Source organism: Strix aluco, chromosome 16, assembly GCF_031877795.1.
Source record: "Strix aluco isolate bStrAlu1 chromosome 16, bStrAlu1.hap1, whole genome shotgun sequence".
NCBI classification, from domain to species: domain Eukaryota; kingdom Metazoa; phylum Chordata; class Aves; order Strigiformes; family Strigidae; genus Strix; species Strix aluco.
This window is the reverse complement of record NC_133946.1, coordinates 21,967,946-21,982,659: the sequence shown is the minus strand read 5'-3', so window position 1 is coordinate 21,982,659 and position 14,714 is coordinate 21,967,946. Positions and strand designations below refer to the sequence as shown.

The window sequence follows — 14,714 nt, the reverse complement described above, 5'->3', positions numbered from 1 at the left end:
CTGTTTTGTCCTGGTTATGGCCCCATTACTCTGGTATCTGAGTGGCTCACATTCTTGACGTGCATCTTTAAAACATACTGGTGAAGTAAGAAAATACTATCATCCATTTATTTTTGAACTGAGAAATGGGAGAAGATGACCAAGCCAAGATCAGAGAGGAAGTTTGTACAGGTTAAGGTCCTGGGACACAAAAGGTCTTGGATTGTTTTGCTGCATGAATTTAGTTATGTTAGCGAGCTTTCAATTGGTAATGTTCAGGTGCTGGTGATATCTTAATTTCAGATCACCTTTGTAGTATGTTGTGTTTGTGTGTGAGTTGAAGCTGTTATGACATCATGAGTCATGGGGCCTGAGGCAGTAGAAACAAAAGCCTGAGCTGAACGAAGTGAATCCTAAGAGTGAGTGTTTAGTTGTTGGTTAGTCAGGAGATCACTAGAAGTAAGAAGAATATATCAGTTACTCTGAATTTAAATCTAACATTAGAGATGGAGTTAGAAAACCAGTATGAGATACTTCAAGTGTGGGGTTTTGATCTAATGGGAGTAGAAGTAGTTCTTTGAGTAGACTCAAAGAAGTCTAAAACTGTATATATTAACATTGCTTATTATATATACAACACAAAGGCTGTGAATGCACCCCTTGGAGACAGTTACATGGAATGAAGAGTAACTTTCTAGGTGGCATATGAGATAAATTGAAACAGCTTCCTCAAGGGCTTTAAACAGAAGACAAGTATTAGCTGATAATTAGCATATAAATTCCAGTTTGATAATTAGCATATAAATTTCATCTTGAGAATTGGAATGAATGGTTTTTCAAAAGGCTGAGAGGCAAAAGCAAATGACAATGGCTACTACCATCTGATTTAGTCAGACTCCCTCCCTCCCACAGCCACATCTAGGCCATACATCAGGCAACGCTTCCATAGAACAAGAAGACTTCTGCCTTGGGTTATGGCAGGAAGGGGCAGATTCATCCTGGATTTACTCTGAATGAACTTCATAGCATCCCATGGCAGACTGAAGAGGGTGATGGCAGAGGGACCCTGCTCATAGGGTCATTCCAGGTGCAGCTGCATTCATGCTGGCATACCAAGAAGAAGGGACTAAGCCGGGAGGTTCATGGCCTGTTGTGCAGACTGGCAACCACTGACAGGTTTGTTTAGCACATGTGTCGGCGGGGAGCTGTTGTCCAGTCTCACTTGGATTTTTTTTTTTTTCAACCATGATAATTAGAAACTTGCCTTGAATTTCTGCTGAAAAGCATCAACTTAATTCTGTACTGCCTAGGGTGTCTATTTTATATTGCAAGACTGAAGAAATAATTGAGTTGTCACTAGCGCAGTGTGTTCCAGTGCACAGGAGGGAACTTGTGGTGTAAATACTGTGGTGGTGTTTGGAGAAATGTAAGGTAGGAAAAATTGGGCCCAGAAAATGTCCCTGAAGTTCCTGTAGGCTGGTCATCTTCAGAAATACATGAAAGAACTTTTAACAGTGTTATGGTTACAGAGGAATGTCCAAGAGTCTAGTGAATGAGTGTGGATCTTGTTGTGAAGGAAAGCCCACTCGCATGCCATCATAGCACATGGAAAAAAGGCTTACAATATGCTATTCAGAATAGGAAGTAAGTCCCATAATCTGCCATGTGGCTTATGATGGTGATAATACTTGGCTTATCAGCAGGTAGGTGGCATTGCTAAGAACATGAAGGCCACCCTTTCTAAAGAAAAGATTAAACAAGGTCTCCAAATTAACTGTACAAAAAAGTACCTATGTCTAAACACAGTTCTGTGTTAAAAGGCAAGGTGTGTTATATCATATATTGTTTAAGCCGCCAAGAGTTGCTTCGAAGTAGAGGAACAACCAAATGAAGGTGTTAAAATTGTCTGATCAGAGTAATTAAGGGAAGAAGCAGATATCAAAGAAGATGTAAAGGGAAAGAAACAGGAAGAGCAACCAGAATGAGAAAGTTCAAAATTTTCATCTCAGAATGAAGATGAAAGGAGTTCCACAGTAGTCCTGTATCAGGAAATTTTGTGTTAGTGCAGAGCAGGGGGAAATACTTTAAAAGGGAATATGCTGCCAAGGCAGGTGGATCAACTGGCTGCAGAAACAGGGGCCTTCTCAGGTATCAAGCCATGCATTGGTCCTTTCTCCCTCCCACAGGGGACAAAAGAACAACTTCCAAAGGGCACAAGTAACCACGGGATTTCTCAGGGGCTTGAAAGAAAAAGAGTTTGTGAGGTGTGTGCATCCTGAGGCTGAAGAATCGCAGGGCATCACTCAGTGAGTGGACACTCCTCAGCGCACCCTTAGTAGGTCCAGGTGGCGGCTGTCAGGGCTTTGTTTCCAGCCCATGCTCTCTCTCGGGAAACAGCCCTGGACTGAAAAGCAGCCAGGTGAAGAGGTGAGTGGGATGAAACTATTTTATGTATAGACATGCAAAATGAATGGCTTCTGTAGTCATGTACTGGACAGAAAATTCAGTGATACGTCCTGAATACACTGTTTAGAAGTTCTCTCAGAAAATCCTTCATCTCTTCAATAAACCTCTTTTCTATGCCCAGATACACAGAGGAAAAAGATGGACAGACTTCCTCAATTTGAGCAGAGGATGATTTTCAAGTCCAGGAGTGGCCATGGAGATTGGAAAAGGCAGTTTAGTGTGAGAATGAGGAAGAAGGCGGGGAAGGTGAATGTGGGAAAAGCGAGAACTTTTAGGAAGTTTAAGACATTTATTTCATTTTTTGGACCAAAAGAGTAAGTTTTAGTGCATGTGTGTTTGTGGATTATGCGCGTTATATTTGCTATATAGTATCCCCCTGGGAGGGGGGAAGGAGACAAATGCATGGCCTTTCCTACCTGCTGTGGAGCACCTGTCGTGTCCCTTTTGACACAGGTTATTTATATAGTAGGGACAAGGGTGTGATCAGATTCACTGGAGCTGCTGGCCATTGACTTGTGTGGACTCTTAAGATATTTAAGAGGTTTGCCTTCCCTGACAAGCGCCTGTTGTGTTGCTTATACCCGTGTTAAGTCTGGATTGCTTTTGTGTTGATGAGCCTTGCAGTGTGGTTCGTCTTAGTGCTGTGTGGTTTGATAAATGTGACCCAGAGGATTGTCTGCTGTCTGTGCTGAGCTGTTACAATCAGCATCGTGATACTCAGCAGCTGAGCCTGTGGCTGGGGGCTACACCACATGGCATCTGAATGCTGCACTTAATTCAACTCCTGTTGGCTTGAATTTCCAAAGTTGGCAGGAGGGAAGATGTTTTCTATCCCTGTTTTCCCCTGGTGTGTCCTCTCTAGCAGAAAGCTCGAGGAGTGAATGATGAAGCTGAGCTCTCAGTAACTGGTCCTGGCACAGCTGTAAGTTCCTTTTTTTTTTTCTCCCTTCTTTGCATTTATGTGCTAGGGACATCTTACCAATTTTTACTTCCAGAAAGCTGCTTTTTACCTTATTTTTACTATAATTACCATTACTTCTCTGAATGGGACTTTTGATCCTCAGCTTTAATAACCCAAAGCTAATTTCTGCTACTGATGATGAATAGTGATAGAAGGAGTTTTAACTTCATTACAGACAATACTTTGTTTTGGTCCTTGTTATCAGTCAAGACAGGAACTGTAATCTGTATCCTGGCATGTAGCCCTGAAGCTAATAGATATCTTCTTAATATGTAAAATATTTTGGGACTTGGTACAGGTTTTTTTTCTAAAAGTGATTGTGATGGCACTCACAATTTATGATAAAAATTGTCAGGCTTTAATGCTGAGACAAAATGTGAACATAATAATCGGATTTTTCTAAAAACTGTCCACCTTGGGTGTTAAATCTCTTGGCTTTTAGTGATAACAGTCCTGCAGGATAGTGCAATTCATAATTCTGAGCTGTCATTTTGGGCTTCTGCTTCCTGTGGACTCCAAAAGGGTTGATTAAAATTCTTTTTTTTTTTTTAAAGATTTCCCTGAGAAAAATGGGGAGCATGCTTAGTTTAAGTAAAATGTTCAATGCTCAAGCAAAAATCTGATGCAAGCGAAGTTCTGGGTGTGTGCTGCAGACGTTTATCTTCTGCCATAAGTCCATAATTATAATTTAATTCAGCCTTGCATGTTTTGAAAATAAAGAGTAAAACCTTTTGTTTCTTGTTGTAGCAGTGTCACAGATGAAAGTATTGACAGGGTAATGGTTTAGTGAAAAATCTAGGTTTATTAATAGCTAACAGCAATTTATTATTACAAAATCATTCAGAAATACTGAAAGAAAGAAAAGCAACTTATTCACAGATTCTAAAATGACAAGATTCACACTAACTTACTTAATGGTACCTTAATATTTTTATATATATATGCGCATACACAAAGGGGACAAACACAGGGCAACAGAGGTGTTTGGATTCAGTAGAATAAACACACAAGAGTTTCAATTGCAAAAGGAATTTTATGCTGTCTCAGGGAAACAATGTTGACAAAGACTGAATATTAAAGAACTCGAGCTACTTGTGGTGGGGCAATTCTTACCCCCCCGCCCCTCCTTGTTGTGCTGCTGGGTGCTCCGTGTGATTCCACCCACAGCCCCGAGCTCCACCCCAGTCTGTGGAGATAAGGACTGATAACGGTAAGGAGCCGGCTCTGCCCTCCCTTGTTCCAGCCTTATCTCTGTGCTCGGAATTGATGCCTTTCTGTAGCACTGAAAATAAAAATGTCCGCCCCCCTGTTCCAGCCCCGCACAAAGCCACCAGTGCTGTGATTGCTCCTGTGGCACTTTGCTGGAGGCACCAATGGCATGTAGCACTGTGGGGAGAGGTGACTGCACTCTGCGACAGGCCGGAGGAGCGGAGGGAGCTGTAACCCAGCGGGGACAGGGCTGGTGTTCAGAAGCTGTCTGGGCACAGTCCTGGGCAGGAGCTCGAGGGAGCCCTTCTTGAGCAGGGGGTTGGCCAAGATGATTTCCTGAGGTCCCTTCCAACCTCGACCATTCTGTGTTTCTGTGGCGTGCCAGAATCTCCCATGTGTACGGGGGCCTCTGAAAACAGAGGAGAGGGAGAGCTCAGGGAGCATTTCAGGAGAAAGTACCAGCTTCTCAGGATTTCTCTTGCAGACCAGGAATGCCTGTGCTGCGAAGTGACAGTGATGTGGCCGTGCAGCCCTCGCACCAGCTCATCCAAGCAGGCCGTCCGTGGCTCCATTCTTTGGTGCGAGCTGTTCCCAGGACTGCGCAGGCTCGGAGAAGTTCTGAAGCACCAACTGCTCGGGCATCTGCCATGGGGCACAGGTAGGACCAGGCTGGCGTTGAGCTCAGCCTCATAGGAAGGCTTTGCAGTTAAGAATGCACAACAAGAGTGAGACCCTTTGCACTCAGATCTGTGGGGTGGTTCCTGTTGCACTGTGGTGTCTCCCGAGCCCCAAGGACTCTGTAACACAATGGAACTGCAGCGATTTGGTGGTTTCTGTTACCACCTCCTTTTGCATTCCAGCGCACAGAGTACATGACCTGCTTTACTTTGTGCATCAAAGTTTAAACAGTAATAGTGTGTGGTACATCTTCACTGATCAGCGGGACTGATGTTTGAGAGAGAGTCTGGCTCCTGTGATGACAGCAGAGAACCTGCTGTGCTGAGGTTCCCTGAGGTGATTCCCCTGTGAGATCCGTACGGGAGCAGGATGCCGTGTGTGTTGTATGTGTGTGTGTCTGTATCTGTGTGTGTATTTGCAGGCTCTAGCTGTGGACAGCCCTTAATGCTACCAAGATTTTTCTGGTAGGAAGATGTTATGTTCACTGAAATCAACAGGAAAATGTTCTTGAACATCACTGAGATTTTAAAATTAACACTCGCAGCTTAAGATCTTATGCAGGTTTTCTAAGTTCTGTGGCATCAGTGAACAGGAAAAGGCTTCTTAGCTGTGTGTTTAGATGCCCACGGAGAGGTGAATGAGGAGATGAAATTAGCAAATATCCTTTTAGTCTTCATTAATTGTTATCCTGATTCTTCATGTTGTGTACAAGCTGATCCTGGTTTTAAGATGTGGCAGAGATAATGTAGCCCCTGTGGTACCATGAGGCACAGTTTTCTTAGTTGTAAAATTTGTGCATGGAGGAAAAAACCATGGCACAGCTAGCACCCAGGGCACAAATGGGGCCAACCCAGTGTGGCGCACGGCACTGCCTGCAGGGCATGGCTGGCTTGCTGCCTTTTGGGGAGTTGAAGGATGGCACTGACTTTTTTCCCAGTGTGCTTTTTCTTCAGCTACTTCAAGTGCAGTAATGATTATGTAGCATGTTTTTAATGCCCTTGTGGAGAAAAGCAGACATAATTGCATGGCCCAAAAGAGCTTAGCATGTACGTACTGATGAGTAATAATATCTCTTGGCTCAGAACTGATTTTTTGGGGGGGGCATTGTCAAGAGGAAGAGGGCAATATGTGCTTCATGCCACACTCGAACACAGTGGCTTCTGAAATATGACATAAAAGGATCTGGTCCCTAGTTACCTCCCCTCTTTCTTGGGATAAAATTATGTACTTTAAATCCTTTTCTCTTGTACTCCAAACCTGGCCTAAATGAAGGAACTGAGGCAGAGGTCTTCCTATTCCTTCCTCATGCTTGGAGTCCCATGGAAGTGACTCTAACCAGATGGAGAAATAGTGGTTCCCCCTACACCTCTACTGCCACACGTAGACAAATGTTCATGCCTGGACCTGTATAAGGAATTCTGACAACTTTGCAAAACAGGCTTGGGATGGTGATGGACTTTTCCCTCTGAGCAGTGAAGTATCACATGGATTCACTATAGATTCCTGGTGCTGTTCAGTCTTTCTTGTAGTGCAGGCGATAGTGTCTTCACAATTGCAGAATTTAAGAACTGTACTTTCTTCCTTTGCTTAGCTGATTAGAAAAATTGAAAAGCGGCCGATGGCTGCAGAAGGCAGACAGCCTGTCAGCCACCAGACGCTTACTCTATTATCGAGCTGTGGCTATGTAGCAAGGGATGAAGCATTCGAATGTACAGACAATGTTTTCTCACTAACAAGGTGCAGAAGAGATCTTAATTCTGTTTAGGCATTTGATTTTCTGTCTTGTCTTCCTGATGCAGTCTCCCAGCAAATGGATCCTGAGAAGAGATGCAAATGGCTCTGAACTCAGGTGTTGAGGCTGAGATGACGAATCTCATTTACTGATGTTATTTCAAGTCCAGTCCTGATGCATTTGGCTATTTCAGTTCATGTTTTCATACTAGTGGAGCTGTGGGATTCTGAGTGCCGTGAAAGGGCTTTTCACTTACAAGAATGTCCGGGAACTTGCATGTCACTTTGAAGGCCAGCTTGCTTGATGTCAGTGAGCATTGCCATTTGCAATTGCCTGCTGAGCCAAGGATACAACTTTATTACTTACTCTAGTAGAGGCACTAGGAGAAGCCCTGATTGCTTTCCAACGGCTTTTACTTGGATTTCTCTAAATGATTTCTTTTGAGCCTGCTTTTGGTATAGCTGTGTTAAAAGGGCTGAGACCCATCCCACCTCCCTGAGGCATTTCAGTTGGGACTAGAGCTGCCCCAGATACAGTGCGCTCCTGTGTTAATGCCAAAGGGCTGAACTGAGAAATGGAGACTCTGTTACACTGGGCAATGTCAGAGGAATGGTTTCACTAGGAGAAGGAACTTGTTACCTAGGTAAATGCAGCAATATTATTTAGCTGCTTAAGCTTTCCTGATCTTGGACAGCTTGCATGCATTTAGCACAGCTCCGCTGCCTCTGCCTGCTTGTCAGAACAGCTTGGAAAGCTGCCCTAGCAACATTTTGTACCTATGGCAGACATGTAATCCACTTGTACAGACTGGGTGAACGCTGAGTGTATTGTTCTTCAATCAAAGAAAGCTTAACAGAATTTTGGATGAAGCTACGGCAGTGGTGGGGTATATGCACGTATCAGCTGATCTAATTAGTGCTAATATTTTGTCAGACATGTTGTCAAAGTCACTTTCCTTCTCAAAGCATTACTAAAAAATAGAAATCCACTTCTGTTGCATTCATTTCGTTTGCTGGATTTGCATCATCTGTAAGCTAAATCTGATGCCTCAGCTGTGCCATTTTAATCTTTGAGGAAAAGCACTGTTCAGCCGTGTGCACACCAAAGCAAGAGAGACATCCATTTGGAACGGATACAGCTGAGGCACTGCTGAAGAATTCTGTATTAATGCTTAGCCTGTCTTAGCCACAGCGTGTCTGGAGGCTGTAAAGCAATGGCCTAGTCGGTCAAGCAGTGGTCTGTTTGAAAATAATGTCCTAAAAGCAGGTACTGCTAAAAAGCAGTTCTGTAACGTTCCAGAATCAGACAGTTGAAGGAGGGACACAAGCTGAATAGGGAGCTCTTCTCCCTCGACCCCTGCTGATGTGATTGTTCAGACTGATCTGTGAGTGAGAGAGACTGTATTGAGAACAAGGTGGAGCTGCTGTTAGACAAAATTCAACTTCCATTGCAGCAAAAATAGCACAGTTGGAATTGAACTTTCCTACCAGCAAAAACCATATTGATCATTGTCTTGAATATAATTGTAAATACCTTTGAGCAGCTGTGAAGGCTCAGTGAAGCAATGGGTACTTGTTTTGCTCTAATGGGAAAATGCAGAAAGTGATATTTGATATCCCTTGAGACTTAAAATGCAACATGAAACTGCAAATAAAGTAATTCCCTCGGAATAGTTACAGTACAGGATTGTCTTTAATTTACAATTAGCAAAAGTGTTCTTTAGTAAAGGCAGTTTTCTGGAGCAGTCTGGTATTCAGTTGAGTTTGCCAGTGTATCCCTACCGTGTGGTGTTACCAAGGTAAAAGCCAGCACGGCAGTGCTGTGCTAGGGCCCCTGCACAAGGCACAGTCACTCGTTTGAACGCTGCTAAAATGAACCCAGCTTAGGGAGGCGTGTAAAGCGATGGCCAAGCTGGGGCCACAACTGCATCGGTTGTAAATGCCTGGAGCTGGGCTACCTTGTGATTGTGTTTTGATGACTGTCGTGTGAGTAAGTGATGAAAAGAGTGGTGGACCAGATAGGTTAAGTCTTCAGTCAGTACTTTCACATGAAGGGGAGTTCCCAAAGCTTTTTTCCTGCAGGAGGAGTTGGGTTGGAATGACCTACTCCTCTCTGAATTTCCTGTCCTTTGTATTTATCATACTCAAATATAATTTGCCAAACAGTAACCCAAGGTCTCGGTATCGGGGTGATACTGTGCTCCAGACTGTTTAAACTTCACTTTTCCATTTTTAGCTGCCCATCTCTTCTCTCTACGGTTCTTTACAACTGATGCCAAGTGACGCCCTATGAGCCATTAGGCAATTTTGAAATAGAAATTTATTGTTGGGATTGATAAGGGACTGTTCTTGCTGCTTTGAATTTTTTTCGACTTCTGATAATGTCAAGAATCAATTCAACTTGGAACCTGGAAATAGCTTGTATGACTGTGGGTAACCTGTTTTAGCTGGCTTTTTGCTTCTGCTTTCTATCTTGTCCCTTTGGGGCAGCTGATGATGGGAACCACAACTGGAAACTGGGAATCACAGTAATATCCATCATCCAGTGACATTCATCTTGCAGAAAGTACCAGGAAGAGTAATGTCAGAAATAAATTCCGTTTCATTTCACCTTAAGGACAGCTGGAAGCTTCATTATGATTTAAAATGACATCTTTTTTTACTGGAATCTTTTTGCACTCTATTCTTTTGTAGTCAGTGGTGGTTTCTTTTGATACAGTCAGTAGTGGTTTCTTCTGATAGTATCGTACCTTATTCTCTGGGATGGGAATGCATTAGGGGATGTGGTATCCCATGGCAGTCAGCTCCAGGTAATAGGCACACTAACTTTGGAAGTCCTTGTTAATTAACAAAGTCTTGCTGCGGAAGCTGAGGAAAGCTGTTCCTATGGATTGTACTGCAGTGCACAGCAGGCCTCTTGCTGGCCCTTACTGCAGTGTGCTGGTGACAGCTGCTGCTGGAGTTGCTTTTCCAAGTTTAGCTTCATGTTCGGGAATGTCATGCATGTGCGTGACATTAAAGCAGCCTGTAGGAGTGACTGCTGAAGGCTACATGCATCGCACCGTTATTCACACTAGAGGTGAGACCTCATGTGAAAGCTGTTTCAGTCAGAGTTAGCCAGGTGAGAGCTGGTGGACTTTTTAACCCTTGCTGGCAGTTTTTGGGCAGAACTGGGAGTTAACAGTGCATGGGGCATGGAAAAATTATAAACCAAGTCTCTGCTATGAACTTGGTAATATCGGTTGTGCTGGTATTGTAGGAGTTACTAGGAGACTATGAAAACACTCAAATGCCTGCACTACGCTGTTGTTCCTTTGCTTGCAGCATCAGCTTGTCTTGCTCAGCTGCCGTTCACCAACTTCAGCTGCTGAATTCCACTACACCTCGAGCTAAGTGCTTGGCTGCCTGTTTTATTTTTCTTGTGTTTGGGTCAACTATAGAAGAGATGTCTGAAGACATGACATATGCAGGAAACAGCGGCACAGATGAATGATGTAAGTTGCATATAAAATCTGAGAGCTGAACCTTTAGCAGGTCACATCATCACAGGGTGCTCGAGGTCTGCTGCAGCCATTTGTATGGCCGTTAGGAAATACCATGGAGTGGGTCTAGAACTTTGGAGACTTGGTGTGATTTGCCTCAAGGTTGCATTTTCTAGTATCTTTTCCTTTCCTGCACCTTCCTGACATAATGCATTGTGCCAGGGCTGCAGTGTCTGCTTTGTAGTGCTGCTCTTAGGAGTGCACTGAATTGCTTTTAATTTGTGTCCTGATGAAAGGTGCCAGACAGGTAGTTCTGGAAGGAGAAGTTACTTTTTAAGTAGGGGAAATTCCCTGTCTATCCCAAAGGCACCCTAGACAGAGAGCTACCCCCAAGTTGTTCTACACGTGTCCTCATTTTCTTGCTTTCTTTCCTGCCTTTCCTTTGTCTGCAGTTGCTTGGGTCTTGTACACTGAACTGACACTCATGAGGTTCTGTGGTTTGTGTGTATAAATTTTTCTTAATACCTGTTCCTCTTTTCCACAATAGTTGTTGTCTCTCTGTCTGCCTCTTTACGGTGGAGTTTCATGTTGCCAAGGCACGTGGCCTGTTTGACTGCTCTGCACTGGAGACTTCATCCAGCCTCACAGTGTGCTGGACACTGGAGACCAGCGGTGGATTTATATGCCTGACGGTGTGACCTCTCTGCTCCTGCCAGGCTGATGCTCAGCTCTGTCTGGTGAGAGGTAGGTGCCATCTGCTGCAGCTGCTTAAGTGGGGTTTGGGAGTGATGGGGAAGACTTCTGACACGTACTGGATTGTCTCCAGTTAATGCTAGTGTCTTTGGGAATACTTGTCTTCTGGGATCTGGCCTAGGATTCCAAAGCTCACTCTGCACAGCATGCTAGAGAGACAGCAGATGGTGATGCCTTCTGTGCCATTCTAATCTGCTGTGAGCTTGGGCCAGTGACCTAGAAGGGATGGGCTCTGGGATGGTTTGCCTGGTGTCTGTGGCAATCTACCCACAGTTGCCCTTCTATTGCTGTGGAGAAAGTCTCATTGAAGAGATTACATGGATTTCACAATGGGTGCTACCTGATACAGTGTTACTGGCCTAAGAGGGAGAGGGTTTAGACTGCTTTGAAACGAGCAGGCTTTGAAGGCAAACCATCTGTGTGTCTGCATAGCTCTAACCTTCCCAACTGCAGCTTAGTTTCTAGTATATACACAAGCTTTCAAAAGCATCTTTGATTAATACATTAAACATCCTGGGGACCTGTCCAAATTCAAACTATTTAATGGCAACTGTCATCACAGAGCTTCTTCCTCCTTTTTTTCCTTCCAGTTTACCCCTCAACTTTCCCCTGGGGCATAAAGCAGAGCTGGCAAGCTTTGGAGAGGCTGGAACAGTGGCAGGTTCTCCTTGCAGCACAACCTGCTGCTGTTGGCATGAAACCTGGAAGTAGATGTCGCTCTGATATGGCTGCAGGATCACGTTACTGCTTGGGTTCATTTGTAGTGTATCAGCCCTTGGCTGCTTATCAGCTTCATGCTTTAAAATGTTGGAGACACAGAGGGAAGGAAGAACAAATACTGCAAAGTGTGTTGCAATAACTGTGTAAAGAACAGCTGGTCACACACAGGAAATAAAACAAGTTGTCTGATCCAGTTAAGCCTCTGGTTGGTTGCCACATCTGCAGTGACTTATAGTGCTAAGGGACATGATTAGGTGTTTAGAAATACTCGCTTGAAAGTCACTAGAGCAGAAGATAAAAGGATTTTGCTAGAATTGCACAGATTCATGCACCTTGTCCCTCTAGATTCTTTTTAGCTGCCCAGGCGCAGGAGTAATGCCTTGTAAGGATGCAAAGCAGCATTGCCCAGAGGCCGCCTCTGTGACTACCCGGAGGTTTAGTTCTGCTTGCTGCAATTGTGCAGGCAGGTTGGGGAGTTGCTGCGTGATGCCTCGGTCTGCGTTATCCCCACAGTGGGTGGTGCAGGCTGGTTTGTGCCAAAGAACAGCCATGAGTCCAGGCCTAGGAACAGGGTTCCCCTTAGCAGTGAAGCCAAGTGGGTACATTTGAATGTCTGTCTGAAACCAGCAGGCTTACAGGTTTGTGTGCACATATTAGTGGGTTTCCTCCTTCTTCCATTGAACTCTTTGAACGATTGGGTGGTGGAAAGGAAAAGTGGAGAAGGCACTGCACCTTGGATGGGAGGGGAAAAAAAATCCAAGGCATCCTTGTTTTCTGATGCTCAATCAGTATAAATCATGATCTGCCAATGCTCTGGCCTATGTACATTAGTTTCGATCTCAACTCACCTCCAAGGTTAAGCACAAAGATGAACACACGGAAAAGATAGATAGCATGCTGAGTAACAAACATGCTTCTGGTAGGGGTATTCAGATCATGCTATCGGACAAAATGTTATTGTCAGTGTTTCTCAGCATATGAATGCTGCTCAGTATAAAGAGCAGCTCGTACTGTTACTGGTGTTGTGATACGGGAACCACTGGTGCAAGTTCTGGTAAACAGCAGCAGAATTGGTGTTAAAGACTAAGGCAAGGAACGAGACTTTGGTTAGGCGTGCAAGATACAGATACTGTAAAACTACATGCTTTTTGTGATTGCCTGTGTCTTCTGACTCAGAAATAGGAAGCTGGATAGTAGCAGTGAAAGAGTTCTGCAATGGATCTCTCTTGTGGGGTCAATAGGCTGTAAGGTCTGTGTTCCACTGCTTGGCAAGGCAGCGACACGGAATGCTGAGAAAGCACGAGGGAGCTGAGCACTGCAGAGCTGAGCTTCAGGGACTTCTCTGCTGGCATACAAGGCGTAGGGCTGGCAGGTTTGTCTGGGTGGTGACAGGAAGGTTGGGATCCGAGAGCAGCAGTGGCTGTGCTGGCTGTTAGATGGCATTTACCTCTGTTACAGCAGTATCCCAGGTTTGAAGGATGGATGCCTTCCTGACAGACCTTGTTCTCCCTGCTTTAACAGGGCTGCATCAAAAGCGAGTTGCCTGCATCTTTCTGGCTATAAAAGATATTGGGGCTGCTGTTTGTACCTACTCAAAGTTTATCTTGTGCTTTTAGTCTCATCACATTAGTAAGTTGTTAGAGCAAGGCACAGAAGAAAAGAGGGGGAGGGGGAGGACTGTGGAAAGAGAAGTAAGTAGGAAACAGCCAGACTTCCATTTCAGCTCTTTAGCTAAAAGTTTTGTGGGCCTGGTAGTTTGGAATGAGCTTCTGATCCATGTGGAGCAGTAGCTGTGTGAGTCGTAGTGCCAGAGGGCTGAGCAGTGCTTCCTGCTGCTGAGGCCTGGACAAACAGACCGGTGGAACTCCTGCCAGCCAGTGGCTTGGAGCGCTTTGTGCTTGCTGCAGGACCTCAGCCAGGTCAGAGCTCACCTGTGCTTTAAGTGGGGACACTGGGAAACTGAATACTATCATGTTGTTTTTCTGTGTTGGGATGTCTAAAACAAATTCAGATCTGGGGGGAAAAAAGTCTCCATGGGCTACTTGAAACATCATCCTCTCTTTTTGGATAAAGCATTTTCACCTGAAAGCATTCACCTTTTCAGTGAAACCCTGTCCCACCAGCCATGGGAACATGACATTTCTGCAGTGACTTAGCTCTCACCGCTGTGCTGATCTCTTGCCAAGCAAATCACCTGCAAGTGGAATTGCCTGGGGTTGGCATCTACCAGGTACAGAGAGAAGGTTTTTCTGTGCTGGCTTTTTTTCTGTTTGACTTTGGGCAAGTGTTAATACTTACTTTTGTGCTTTTTGTAGAGCATACAAACTTATCCCTAGCATTAAAGTATTTCTTGAAGGTCCATATTCAATAATACTTAAGTTTGTATGTTCTACACAAAGCACAAAAGTATCCCTAGAATTTAAAGCATTTCTTGAAGGTCCGTACTCAGTGTTTATGGTGAAATAATCTTTTGGCTACCCTGTTTGACAGGGAAAAGTATAAACATTCTTTAGGATGCCTGCTGTCATCAAACACTCAGCACGCTTCTAACAAGTTATTCAAGTACATCTTTTCCTAAGAAGTTTTAAGAACAGAAGATGCATTAAGAAAATAAAGGAGGTGAAGAGGTAAGGGATTAGTTTATCAAGGAGACTTGGGAGAGAGGTGTTGCTATTAATTGTCATTATTGCTTGTATTGCTGAAGCAAACTCAGAAATCGAATGAGTCCTGTGTGT

At 44.3% G+C, this 14,714-nt stretch overlaps 1 long non-coding RNA gene across 1 annotated transcript; it reads left to right on the top strand.

Moving 5' to 3' along the window:
- Positions 1 to 3,161: 3,161 nt before the first annotated feature.
- Positions 3,162 to 12,236, top strand: LOC141930749 (uncharacterized). The gene is made up of 5 exons (XR_012625389.1): positions 3,162 to 3,367; positions 5,100 to 5,273; positions 10,349 to 10,518; positions 11,054 to 11,250; positions 11,850 to 12,236. It is a non-coding gene; the product is annotated as an uncharacterized LOC141930749 (long non-coding RNA).
- The last annotated feature ends 2,478 nt before the right edge of the window (positions 12,237 to 14,714 follow it).